Here is a 14320-nt window from a genome sequence, read left to right as displayed (position 1 = left end):
GTGGGCCTGCGCGGGGACAGGCAGACAGGCCGCCCTTGGCCAGCCCGGGCCGGAGCGGGAGGAAGGAGCCGCCGCGCCGGTGGAGGCCGGCGGCCGCCGCGGCGGTCTCCTCAGGCCTCCCGCCGGCAGGAGCTGGCGGCGTCCCCAGTGCTTCGCGCTGCGGTCCGGCTCTTACTTGAGAAACGACATACGACATCAGCAAGGCAGCTCAAAAAACGACCTGAGGACTGCCGAGGGGGTTCCCGAGAGTTAACGAGAGCTAACGAGGCGCGTGGGGCCGGGAGCACCTCTGCGCCTTCGGCGTGTACGTGTGTGTCTGCCATCCCTCGTGTACGTCGTACGCCCGTGAGCTCTGGGCACGCACCTGTACGTTACCATGAAAGAAGCACGGGTGGGCCTAGGCCTTTCTCCCCTGGAGGGGTGAGGCCGAGGTTCGCTCGGGGGAGAAGGGGGTGGCCGAGGCGCGCGCAGCGGGGACGCGGAGTTTCTTGTCCCAAGGAACATCTCGTGCGTAATGACGCTGCTTTCCAAAGCCCGTCCCCGCGAGCCATCCAAACGCCACGGCCGTGGGGCTCGACAGGAGCCGGGGGGGAACTGGTGCGGAGCCGAGTGGCAGCCCTGCCTTCACGAAAGCTTAGCGGGGAGCGAGGCACGAGCGCGGTGTGCGGATGGTGGCAGGCAGAGCAGCAGTGGAAGGCAGCGTAAAAGAGCACATGGGGTATCGACCTTATGACTGAGGCCCCCACAGAGCAGTGGGCTTGCAAGAGGCGTCTCCAGACAAGGTATTCGGCACAGACCTCATCCCGCCGCGGGCTTGTGGCCCCTTCTCGGTCCCTCCAAACACCAGAACATGTTCCTGACATTCACTAAGCATGCAAAAGAGTCCCAGCAAAGCCAGAGCTCTGCCAGATGACACTGGGAGGCTTGACACGTGTTCAGATTGGTGCCTGCAGCCAGTTGCTGGGGTTTTTCTTTGAAGCATGTGGATGCTGTCAGGAGCAGCAGGGCAGGTTGGCTGGCTTCTCACACTCCTCCCTGCCACATTCATCAGGACACTGCGCTCTACAGGCATTTTCATTTTTCGTCCTTTTCATTTTTCCCTGGCATTGTCGGCGGCAGCAGGAGTGCGCTGAATTGGCTTACCTTCACTGTCACCCCCCACTGTGCAACCTGCTTTTCCGTTCCAGTTATTCCCACACCCCGTACTGGTGCAGATGGCAATTCCTTTGTTAACCAAACCAAGAATTTTGACAGAAAAGAAGTGGTCATTCTTCATCAAATTGGTTTGAATTTACCTTTACAGGCTGGTGTGTGGTATTTTGTCTTCCTTTAGTTCTTGAGTCAAGATCAACGATCGTTGTACTAAAGCCCTCCACAGTGACTGGTGACACAGCTGTGAATGCCTTGTTTCAGCATTAAGCCTTGCAGTTACCGTTTTATTTTTTTAAAACTTTTAAAAACAGTGTTAATTCATGATTATAGCTCTGTAGTGTCGGTGGTTGCCTAGGGAACAACGATCACGACCCAATTACATTCAATTTGGGCAGAGAATAATCCATTCGGTAAACAAAAATACACAGTGCTTTAGAAAGTCAAATCCCATAAAGACGAGAAAGACTCTGAGGAAAAAAGGTGATGGGAAAAGGCAGACAGAAAATTGTGGACAAAGGCAATTCTTTAAGATTTGTTTCCAAGAGCCACCAAGCTAGCATCGTAGAAGAGAAACCCTTACCCTCCATCAGTGGTGTACTGAAAGTAATAAATTAGCAATAAAAAAGAAAGCTATAGTAAATGAATGAAAGGGGAAAGAGAGAGCGATTTTCTCCACTTCATAACTGGTAATTTGCAGCAGCAGCGCAGCAGGGCAAGCTGGGTGCTTGCAGTAACACTGTAGGGGATTGTGTCCATGGGCACTGCACCCTCCTCCTGGTCCCAGCTCAGCAGGAATTCGCTCCCTCTGTCCTGCCTCGGGCGTTGAAAACCAGCCTGGCAGTGGGTAAACCATTTTTTTACCCTGCCAGTAAACCTGCACGGTTTGAAAAGTGCTTCCTGTCATTTTAAACCAGATCCAGCCCTGCGGTGTTCCTTGAAGCTCTGCTCCAGGAAATTAAAATATTCTTTCCTTTTTTCCCCCCTCGCAGTGACCCCTTACCAGGTCCCTTCGCCGTGGCCCTGCCAGGCTGCAGCATTCACCGAGTCTCTTCTCCCGCGGGAGCTGCTCTGTCTCCCTGCTCGGCTGCTTCTCTGCCTCACGGCTCCGTCCTCTGCGAGCCGCCCTGGCCACGCTCGCACACCGCAGCAACCCCAGCCGTTCCTTCCTAATGCCCTTTTCCCCGGGTGACCAACACAGGGTGCGCAGGCGAAGCACCCGCGGGGACTCCAGCATCTCTTCCCTGAACGACAAAGCTCATTTAGAGCCCTTCGCCGCATACACGTAGGGTTGCTTTTACATCGCCTGGAATTTAATTATATTGAATTGCAGTTGATGTCTGTCTGCTCAGCTGCTTGACATCGTGCGATCCCTTTCCAGCTCTTCACAGTCAGCCTTAGATTTGACCATCGACACAGCGGATAGCGTCAGCAAGATCTGCTCTCTTTTATGCGCATATTGACCAGCACAGGTCTGGCACAGATCCTGTCCATTTATTCCTACCCTTGCTTCCTAACTTTTAAGCCGTTAGTTTACAAGCAAAACCTCACTGTTAATCCACCTTAACGTCCTGAAGAGCTTTTGGAGAGAGATGTTGTCAAAGTTTTGCAAAAACCGTTCTTTATATATCATCTGATTCACTGTTATTTACATCGTCCGTGCAATTCTAGCAAGACTTCCCTCCTCCAACCCGTGCCAGACGTGGTCTTAGCATTGCACATTTATTCATACATGTTCTAATGCCATTTTTTCTTCCATCTTTCAGCAAATTTGCCTGGTACCAAAGCCAGGTTTAAGATCCCAGTGCTACCTGGATCCCTGTGGAGCCCTTTCTAAAAATTAGCCTGGTGTTTGCCACCTCCCTGGGGAGGTCGGGGACCTGCTGCCTGCATCCTGCTGCAGGTGCAGGCTCTGCCCCGAGCCCAGTCCCCCGCCAGCCGCAGTGGGTTTCCAGCAGACTTCCTGCTTCTGATGGGTTTGCAAAAATACACCGGTGTTAATTTTTACATGGTAAGCAAATTAGGCTCAAAATATATTTTCATCTGTGTGAATGTGGTTTTTAACTTGCTGGGGGTTTTGCATCTTGCTGTTTTCCTGGTTTGAAAAAGAAAACGCCAGGTTTTGAAGAATTTTTATTATATTTCATGTTATTCATTTTAATTTTACTATTTATTTGTATTTTGTCTAGCTTGCTTTGCTGTTAAACCATCCTCCTGCAGGTTCACAGTGGTATTGCGTTAGGATCTCTCTTGCTAGGAGCTACACATCCACACTGGCTAGACGGTATCTCCTTGTTGCTGGCAAGTATTTTCCTCTGTGTTTGATTTTCACTGCTTCAAGGCAGTTTCTTTATTTTATGTAGTTCCTTCTGGCAAGGATAGGTTAGCTTGCAGAGTTTTTTCACCCTTGACTACAGCAGTTCATGGCTCTTCTCGACTCTGGTCCCTGGGCTGCCCCGATCACTGCACCCTGGGGTTTCCCCGTGCCTTATCCTCTTCTAAAGCAGGCTGCTCTCCTCTCCCCGCTGGGACCGCAGCCATCGCAGAGCATTTGGTCTTGTCCTGGCAGCCTGCTTTTTTAATGTCCCTTTTTTCTGACTTTTTCACTTCCTTTATCAAAGAGACAGAGTTATGAATTTACCCCTTGATGATTCCCCGCCCCACTGCTTGCTCATCTCACCTTGTGTCCTCCATTTAAAACCCCTCCTGTGATGGTTTTCATTATAAGGGCTAGCACCCCAGCTCTGTTTTAATTTAGCCAGAGCTCATCTTTCCTGGAGATGCTCCCCCATCCCAAAAGTTCCTCTAGTTTTTTTCTAAGCCAAAATCCAACTTACATATCCAGCAACCTGTCCACCTTTGCTAAGTCCGCAGCACTGCCTGCCCTGGATCCAGCTTCCTCTAAAGCAGTGTTTTAGGTGAACTTTTTTACTCTCCCTTGGTCTTAGAAGAGGGAAATGTTTAAACTTTTAGGACAAGACCCGTCTCCCTCGGGCCTTTGTGTGCTGAGGATGGCCTGTGCTGCTGTGCCCGCCAGGAACGTGCAGGCAGCTGGGATGGCAGCAGCAAGATCCCCATCTCCTCCCTTCAGGGATCTCCTTGGTGTTGGCTCAGTTGTGTCTCCCTTATCTCACCCCTGGCTTCCCAGCACGGCTGCCAGCCCGTGCGCGTGACTTACCGGATTTATGTGCTGGCAGAGATGTATGAGCTTGACGAGCGCCCAAAGCTGCCAGTTCTTCAAGTGCTCTTAACGAAATGGGGCTATTCCTTTGCATTTACACACCTCTCTGATCCTGACGTGAAGCGATGCCGCTCGCTACCGTCCCAGGAGAGGCCTCGGCAGCCTTTCGGCTCCAAACTGCCAGGTCCAATCCAGCCGCCGTAAGAGATCCTGGCTGCTGGCTCAGGAGGGCTGCCTGCACGCCCGTGGGAGGTGGCCATGGGGACACCAGCTGCCTCTGGGGTGAAGGGACAACTGTCCTGCCCTCGGGCAGCAGCTGGGCAGTGCAGGCAGAGCCTGCCCCTGCATGTCCCAGGCTCTGCCAGGCTGTCCTGGCCTCCCCAGCTCCGTCCGCCACCTCTCCGACCGCAGCGGGATGCTGAGCCAGGCACGGAGGAGCAGTGGTAGCAGATGTTTCCAGCCACGTCTCCTCTATGCTGGTGGTGCACCAGGATCTGTCAAGGGCACTGAGCTCTGTAGCCCTCATTGGGGACACGGGGACAGAGCAGGGACAGGCCGGGGACACTTTGCAGGAGGCTGGTGTGGCCAGAGACTGCGCCAGCTCCCTGCAGAGCACTGCCAGGGAAATCACACTTCGAGGAGAGCAGGGGTTGGGAAGAGCAGCAGGGGATCCTGGAAAGCTTCCTGCTGTGCCAACCTTCCCAGCCCACGTAAATCTTCCCGTGCCTGAGCACCACAAGGGGAGTCCCTCTTCCCGGCACATCTCCCCGGCGCTTCCAGAGCAGAGAGACAGACTAGGAGACTCCAACCTGGCAGCCAAGCTTGGGTGGCTGCAAGCTGGCATGTCTTGGGAGGCAAGGGAAGAGGGAATCCACCCCCAGGGAAAGGAGCCCGAGAGATCTGGTCCTGCACCTGGACAAGGCAGCAAGGTCGCTTCATTCCCCCGGGACATGGGGGAACAGCCTCTCCTCCCCAAGCCCCCGCGGTGGTCTCGCCGTCAAACCTCTTCACCACTGCACTGGCACTGGAGGTGCCAGGGAGGACGAGCTGCAGCAACCCTCAGGGTCTTGCCTGGGAAGCGGCAAGGACACACTCTTCCCTGGAATAAGATCAGATGGGAACCCCCATCCCATCTGCTTTTATGCAGCCAAGTGTTCCCAAGAAAAATAGCTGTTCCCAGCCCGCCTGGCTGTGTGGAGCAGATCCCTCTGCCCGTGTCCATCAAGGATCTGAGCATTTGTGTGTGCACACACACGCTCCCCCTCTACAGCAGCAAACCCTTGGTGTTGCACTGCTGGTAACACCCACGAGTCGGAGGGGAGGTTGTGTGGCTGTGTGTGCTCCTGGCGCTGGGAGACAGGCAGGAGCAGGGCTGGTCTTCTGGGAGAGCAGAAGGTGCTGGATGTATTCCCCCACTTTCATGGGAACCGTCATCCCGGCATTTCACGCCTGGGCAGTGGCGCTCAAGGGTAAAAAATGCCGGTCCCAGGATTGCACCATCCAGCCCTGCAGCAACGTCAAGGCGTTGGAAGAAACTAGGACAAGATGGGAATCGGTTTCAGCAGAAGTTGCTGTGTTTGCCCCTGGCCCGGCGGCGCACGGGATGTGGTGTCCAGGGAAGCCCTCGCTGCATGCCCCTGAGCCACCGGCTGCCCTGGAGGGAGGAGCTGCTGGGTATGATGGGGTGTCTGCCCTGCTCACGCTCCCTCCCACCCTCACAGGTTGCAGCCGGAGGCTCGGATGAGGGGCAAGGAGCAAGGCAGAGGTGGTGGCACAAAGACAGAGGTAGTGAACACCGGCCGCAGTCCTTGCCCAGGTACTGCCCTGGGGCGGCAGGGCCGTGGGAGAAGCAGAGGAACTGAAGGAGAAATTGTTCAGCAATGTTCTCTTCCCAACATCTGCATTTTGCCGCTGGCTGCAGGAGGTGAGACGAGGAGCCAGCACACCCTGTGCCGGGTCCGGGACATGTGTCCGAGCTGGCGTGGCTGCACCGGGGACTCACCGGCACATCCCCCCTGACAGCACCTCTGCCAACCTGTCCTGCATTCTGGGTGCTGTCTGGATGGTGAAGGGGAGGCATTGCCTCAACGGGCAGATAAGATGGTTTCCTGACCCCAGCCAGCTTCTTTAAAACAGGCTTAACCCTGAAGCCAGGTATGGGGTGTGCAGGGCTGGGGGTTCTGAACCAGGCAGACAATCTGAAACAGGGTGATGGGCTGGCGATGGGGTGGCCCTGGTGGCTGCCCCCCTGGGAACAACCCCTAGGGAGATGGGGGGTGACAACAGCCGAGAAGGGAAGGTGGTGGAGCACTGCTTGAGCCAGTCATCTCGGGGACACGCAGGCCACCAGCGGGTAGCGGGAGCTGGGTTGGCAGGCTTGGCTTGCCAGCACGGGCTGATTTCGCCTTTCAGATGCCGAGTGGTGGGAGATCTCGGAGCGGGACATCCCCCAAGCAAGCACTTCCTCGCTGCCTGCTACCCTGCTGCCATTTTCTGGCAGCGTCCCATGGGTTTCTCCTACTCAGTCCACCACCATGTCTCCTGCACACTCCCCGTCCCGACTGCGAGCTGAGTCACCACGATGCCGCTGCACCTCGTTGCAACATCTCCCACCTTCTGTTCTAGGAGCCAAGAGGAGCCTGTAAAGACTTTCTTTGGCAAGAGTTTTGTTTTGATCTAATCGCTCAGCTTCCTTCAAAGGCAGGCACAAAGAGGAACTGCATGAGGCAATAGGGAAGGTCACAGGGAGAACTGAGGCGGCTGTAATTGAGGAGGATCAAACCCGGGCTCAAGCAGGGGTGTGGACGGGTGGCTCAGCCAGGACTGGCATGAGGCTCCAGTGTGTCACCACGGTGTCACCGCGGACACCGACTGTCCCAGATCCTCCCCAGGACCATAGTCACACGCGACTTTCTGCAGCTGGCTGCAGGCATCACCTGAGATGGGGCCAGGGCCCCCACGCTGCGGCGCGGACCCAGGGTGAGATCTTCTTCACGCCGCTGTGCAACGTGATGAGAACCGATGGTGGGAGGCAAACGGAGAGATGACGAGCCTTCAGCCGGACCACGCTCGGTGGGAAGGCATGCGCCATCCCCACGCCCAGCCAAACTGCATTATTCACGCTTCAAAGTGCACGTGCGGCTCTGGTGAGGGATGGCGACTCGCTGAGCCGGGCTGGCTCCTTCCTGCCACTGAGCCCTGTAATGAGCTCTGCTGGATGCTGCTAAGTAGATGAGTGCGAGCAAAGCTTTGCTGTGGCCTGGTGGCTCCTGAGCTGTCTCTGGCAGATGGGCTTCAGCTCCGCTGGTGTCCCAGAATGAGCCGGAGGAGCGTGGGGATACGGCTCCTGGCTGCGGCTCTGCAGACGGGTGCCGGGTCGGTGCATCTCCCGGCGCAGCCCAGTGGGAGCTGGGACCCAAGCTCAGGCCAGCCAGTGGGGACGCTTCTTCTGTGGCCACCCTGTCCAGCGCCGCAGCAGCACCCTCCAAAGTGGAGCACGGCTAGTGGCGAGAAACCCAGCGGGCGACTGTTATGGGGCCAGACCCATGGCTGTCACTCGCTCCCAGTGCCCCAGGAAGACAAACCTCAGCTTTTGCCAGCGCCAGGAGCAAAGCCACCTAGGTGGGTCGGTGGGTCCGCTTCCCACTCGATGGGTCCTGGCAGCGCAGTCATGGGGTGTCACTCTCCGTTTGTATGTGGCTATTTTTAAAGCCGATATTGCTGCCTCCCTCTCTGCCTTACTGAGACAGCTTCACCCTTGCCCGCGTTCTGTTCCTCGGTTTATTTTCTCCTCTCCCAGGGGCCAGCCGGGGCGCAGCGGGTAACCACAGATGACTTGCGGATGACTGCAAAACCCCAAGATTAAAGGATCGCCAGAGAACACCATCTCCAAAGCAGTCGCTGCAGCACTCACCTAAATGGAGACACCCCCCCCCCCAAACTGCCTCTCTATCGCATGGAGAAAGGCAGAGGCTCGTGGCCGCCCTGCTCCCCTGCCTGCCGTGGCCTGGCGGTCACCGTGGCACCCCCAGGCACTTCACGGCCCCAGGCAGCCGCCCGAGGGGCACCCCACGCCCCTTGTTCACGCAGCAGCCATGGCTGTCCTCGTCCCCCTCCCCTTTCCCCACCCTCCTCTTCCTCCTCCCTCTCCCGTAACGTGCCCTCAGCAAACTTTCCCCCCTCGGGTGCGCCCGGCAGCAGCAGCCAGGTTTGCTCCTCCGGCGCCTTCGCCTGCCAACTTGGCAGCGGGAGCGGGCGGGGGCCGGGCAGGGCCGCTGGCTGCTGGCGACCGGCCACCGGCCACCGCGAAGCCCCGGCTCGGCCGGCGCTTTCATCCTTATCTGAAGGTGCCGCTCGGCGGCCGGAGCGGCCCCGGAACCCCGCGTTCCCACGCACACTGCCCAGCCGGGTGGGGCCGGAGGTGGCGTGTGCTCCCAAAAACTGGGAGGGGGCACCGTGCGGAGCGCTGCCATCCGGGATGGGGACGGGCGGACGGACAGACGGACACGCGGGCACAGGCTATGCGCCGGGAGCCAGGGAGGGTCGGCCCGGAGGGGTCCTGCAGCCCGGCCACGCGCTCGGCCGCTCACGCCCGCAGCCCTTGACAGCGCACCTGAGCCCCCGTCCACGCACAGCCCCTCGCACGCGCGCAGCGCCCTACACACGCGTGGGCCCCTCGCACGCCCGCCTGCACACCCCCCGGTGTCCCCCACAGGCAGCGGCGTTCCCGTTGGCACTCCCGGGCGCGCACGTGCAGCTCTGCACTGGGACGCGCGCTCCCCTGCGTGTCCACGTGTGTGCGCGCGCACGCACACACTCCCCCGCACCCGTGCACACACGCAATGCCCCGTGCACGTGCCCAGATGTGCCCTCACGCAGTACCCCGGCTGCACGTGCACACACACCACCCTCCCCGCCGTGCACACATGCCTGGTGCACACGCGGGTGCGCAAAGCCCCGCGCACACGCGTGCGCCAGTGCACACACGCACAGTTATGTGCATACGTGCAATGCCCGGGTGTGTGCGCACGCCCAGAGTAACACACGCGCACAGCCATGCGCACACACACACACAGCAATGCACGCACAGGGTGTTACATACGCACACTCGTGTGCACGCACCGCACCGCGCACACACGTATGCACACCCGTGCACGCAGTAACACGCACACAGTAATACTCACACGGTGACACACACACGTGCCTGTGTGCACACACACTCTCACACATTGACACACAGTCTCACACTCCCACACTCTGACACACGCTAACGCACACGCACATATTGACAGCCTCACAGACGCGCGCGCACACACACGGACACAGACACAGACACACGGACACAGACACAGACACACGGACACACACACACGGTGACGCACCCGCGCGCGCGCGCACACACACACACGGTGACACACACACAGACAGACAGACACACAGACACACACAGACACACACACACAGACACACAGACACACACAGACACACAGAGACACACACACACAGACACACAGACACACACAGACACACAGAGACACACACACAGACACACAGACACACAGACACACACAGAGACACACACACAGACACACAGACACACACACACACACGGTGACACAGACACAGACAGACACACACACGGTGACACACACACACGGTGACACAGACACAGACAGACACACACACGGTGACGCACACTCGCTCCCCCTCTCGCGCGCCCTGGCTCCGCCCGCCGGCGCTGCGCGTGCGCGGGGCAGGTCCCGGCTGCCGGGGCGGGCGGGGCCGCGGGACGGAGCCGCAGCCGGAGCCGCAGCCGCCCGGCCCGGCGGGTGAGTGCGGGGGTGCCGCGGGCGGACGGACGGACGGACGGGGCCAGGGGTGCAGGCCTGGCGTGGTGGGTGCGCGGGGGCAGCGGCCTTTGCCGCGGCCGGTCGGCGGGGCCCGCGCCCGGGGCCGCGGCAGCCTCCGGGGCCCTTGGCCCGGCTCCGCCCGCTGCAGCCGCCCGGGGGTGGCCGGGACGGCGCCGGAGGCGCCTCCGCGCTTCGGGCCCGTGAGGGTGGGTGCCCCTGCGTAGAGCCGGGCCCGCGAGGTCCCGGGGCGAGCTCAGCCGGGCCTGGGCAAGCCCCGGGCGCTCGGGCTCCCCGCCGGCCCCGGGGGCGGCCCGGGTCGCGTCCCACCCGCCGGCGCGGGGCTCGGCAGGGCTTGGGGGTGCGGGGGTGGCGGTGGCCCTGTGCCTTGCGCCCCGGCCAGACTGCGCCGCGGATACGCGGCCGGGCCCGAGGCACCCAGGAGAGGGGCTGTGCGCTGCCGCTGACCCGGCCGTCATCTCCAGCCCTGGCCGGTGCGGGGGGGTGCCCGTGTCACCCCTCCCGACGGCACCGTGGGGCCGGGGCACAGGCTCTCGGGGGCCGGCACCCCGGCTGCCCCCCGGGGCGCCTGGCCAAGCCGGGGCCGCCGGTCGGGACGGCAGCCTGCGAGCAGAAATAAGCCGCAGGTCGGGTCTGCAGGGCCCAGGCGTGTGGAGCCGCTGCTTCGCGGGCTGGTTCTGCGCCACGGCGAGCACGGCCCAAGCGCAGGCAGCCCCCGAGGGAAGGGAGCGCACCCGGGCCTTGTGTGCCCTGGGCTCGCTGCGTGTCGGGCCCCGGGCGCGGTGTGGTTTTTGCACGAGGGATTCACAAGAAAACCCCCGTCGGGCTCCAGACCTTGTTCCTTTGCCAAATCCACGAGGCCTCTGGATTTGCAGAGTTTGGCTCTTTACACGCAACTGCAAACTCTCTGGACAAACCAGCGACGGCGTTTTTAAAGGAAGGGGTGCGACCCGCTCTGATGCAGCAGCTCCTTCCCTCCTCTTCCGCTGCCGCCCGAGCACGGGGCCCGTCACAGACACAATTCGGTCACTCGGGAGCCTGCCAGGCTCCCCGGCATGCCAGCCCCCTCCTTGCCTCGCTCTGGGGCAGCAGCTGGGCCCAAAACCACCCCCTGGTTCTGCCAGCGGGACCCAGCCCCGGTGCTATTTGTGTTTACTTCTATATTTCGGAGGCCTGAAGTTCTCGTCTGGGGTAGATGATACGGGTCCATAGGGGATCTGGTGGAGCGCTGGTTTTGCCGCGGGCGGCGAGGCTGCTGGGTCAGCAGCCCTTCGCTCCCCGCCGGGCTTGCAAGCCGCCTAGAAAGTTTTATTGCTCTGTTTGCACAACCTCTCGCGCTGCGGTAGGTGGGGTTTTCATGGACTGGCTGTGTTGTGACTCTTGCATCTCCGTGAACGGTGAGAGGGGGGAGAAAAATCCTCAGCAGGAGCTGCACGCCTCCAGGCACCCGCAGCCGGTCTGGCGGCCACCGGCCCCGGTTGCTTTTTGCAGGACCCGGCTGTGGGAGACGGGACTTCCTGGACGCGCAGGTGTCGGAAATCACTCGCTTTTCCTGGCTGAATGCTGGCCAAAAAAAAAAACCACCCTTCCCCCTGCCACGGCTGCTCATGCTTTTAATTTCCAGCATGGGCGCTGCGGGGAGCAGAGAGGCGTTTCCCGCTCTGGCAGCAGCGTGCGAAGCACCAGGGTACCAACAGCCCTTGCCGGGGATGTGATGCCACCACCCTGGGCGCTGCGCGGTCCCCGGCACGGCCACGGGGACGGAAGGCACCCGGCGGGGTCTGCAGCTCATCTTCTAGGGATGACACGGTGCCTCTGCAAGTCGGTGGGGAGAAATGCTGATTTTATGAAGAAGAAAAAAAAAAAAAAAGCAACGTCTGCCATTTGCAGGCCTCGTTTCTATGGGAACGGGACATCAGAAGAGCAGAAATGCGGCGAGTGCTCTAAAATAACTGCCAGCTCCTGGGAGCACGTGGCCTTTGCTCGGCTCGCCCGACCCTTTCTGCTGAGACGGCGGCTGGGGACGGCTGGCTCCCGGTGACGAGGCGGTGTGGAAGTGGGTCAGGAGGTGGGATGCGGTGGCCTTGATCCTTGCCGATCCTCAGCCTGTCCTCATCTAAATCCACCGGCGAGAGAGCGAGCTCCGGTCCAGGCTGGCGGCTGCTGCGGCCACCATGTTACTTGGCTTGGCAGCGTGGCAGGGGCTGGTGGTGCCGGCCGGGCGGCGAGGGCCTGTCTGGCTTCCACCGGGTGGGCAGGCAGGAGGGTCTCCCTCCTCGCTGACCTCCCTGGGGGTGGCCAGGGTGGAATCCGTGCTCACATATTTAGGAGACTCTTCCTCCTGCTGCGGTTGGGCAGGAGAGCAGGGTATTTCCAGCGAGGGGAGAGGAACTGGGTTGTTTTCCCAGAAGCTGGTGGAGGTGGTGGTCTCTCTCCCCCCAGATCTTTGCCTGTGCCTGTTGTTGGGAGGGCCAGTCTTCTCTGGCAGTGCGTAGCAGAGCATCTCCGGAACGGACAACCCAGCCTGCCGCTGCGCGAGTAGGCAAACGCGTCGCGGGGTGCGCTGGGCAAGGTACGAGCGGGGCCTCTGAGGTCATCTTGAACCAGCTGCGCAGAACCCTCCTTTCTTGCCAAAGGTGGTCCCAGATGCAGGCAGGGGAGCAGGCAGGGCTCCTGCCTGAACTGCCTGTGGCCGTGGGCATCTCCGGGCTGATCCAGACTGCACCTTCCAAAAAAGGCTTTCCCTTCTGCATCAAAAAAGTAATTTCTGTGGATGCCCAGAGCCTGGAAAGCCTTTTTTGCTCTCAAATCTGGAAAGAGTAGCCCTGTTGTAACTGAGCGTCTTCCTTCTCTCACTCTCCAGTGAGTGAAAGGTCCAGTACGGGTTTTCTTTGGACCCTTAAAAGCTTGGAAAAAATTTATTGGCAATAATGAAGTTTTCCGCCTTTGCGTAGTGTTTGCATTACCCAAGAGCTGCTTGACATTTTCTCAGCGACGTACCGGCCCCGATGGCAGCCGTAAGAACTGGGCGGGCGGGCGGGGCGGGGAGGGGGGGTCCAGCTTCCGTTTGAGGGTGCGGCGGGGCGAGCAGCCAGGAGAGACGTGGGAGCAGGAGGTGGGATCTCCGCGAGGGCAGCAGCCTTCTCCAGCCTGACCTGTCGCGTTTGTCGTCTTTAAAGCAAGCAAAAAAGTTTGATTTGCTCTGGATTCCCTTCAAGCGAGGGCAGGAGGAAGGTTTCTGCTCCTGGGGGGCTCGTTTGGAGGTGTGTCGGGTCCTGCCGTGTGCTGTATGTGGGGCTGGGGGACCTACTCTAGGGGTCCTGTGGCAGAGCGGTGGCATTTCTGCCAGGGCGTGCGTGGAACAGAGGCCAGCTGGAGACTACGGCGCCTGGTGATGAGCCTGAAGGTGTTTAAGCTGAAATCTGGCAGCAGCAAAGTCCTTTGCAAAGTCCCCTTTGCTGTTCCTTCCCCCGCTTGCTGCTCGGAGAGTGTCTGATGGGCTTTTCGGGGCTGCAGGAGCAAACCTCTTCTGCTTTTTCTCTGGGGCGCTTGATGCTGCTTGCTGTTGTGAGAATCCAGCTTCTGTCGGACGGAGTGGCAAAGAGCAGGTGGTTTGTTGTTGGGGTTTTTTTTCGCTCTGAGTTTTGGGTCGGGGATGGGAAGGTGTGTGCCAAGCCAGGAGGAAGCTTCTGGAGGGCTCAAGGAGGTAGTTGTGTAGGGCCGGCTAGGTAGGTGCGTGCTTGTTCCTTTGTCTGCGCGTCTACGTGCGGTTTAGCTTGCTCTCACGGCAGCTCGGTTGCTCCCCACTGTTGTGCTGTGCTCGCGACGTGCATTTACCAGGCGCCGGTCGGGGAGCGAAGGGCGGGCGGGCTGGGTTGCCAGCCTCCCCTCTCCTCTCGCCGCTGCACCCTAAACTCCCTGCTGAGGTCAGTGGGTGCCTACCAGATCCAAGGAGCCGATACCGTCCTGACCGGGGCTGGAAAATGTGCTGCTGAGCATCTCCCGGGGCGTTGCTGGTAGGTGATGTGTCTGTCCTTGTCTCTGCAGCAGTTTTTGGTGCTGCCGGGCTTTGGAGCACAGGCCCCCGGAGATGAAGGCGGCAGCTGCCCGCTCGGGGAAGCTG

The sequence above is a fragment of the Phaethon aethereus genome, assembly GCF_964289735.1.
Source record: "Phaethon aethereus genome assembly, chromosome: 15".
In the NCBI taxonomy this organism is placed as follows: domain Eukaryota; kingdom Metazoa; phylum Chordata; class Aves; order Phaethontiformes; family Phaethontidae; genus Phaethon; species Phaethon aethereus.
This window is presented reverse-complemented; position numbering follows the sequence as displayed.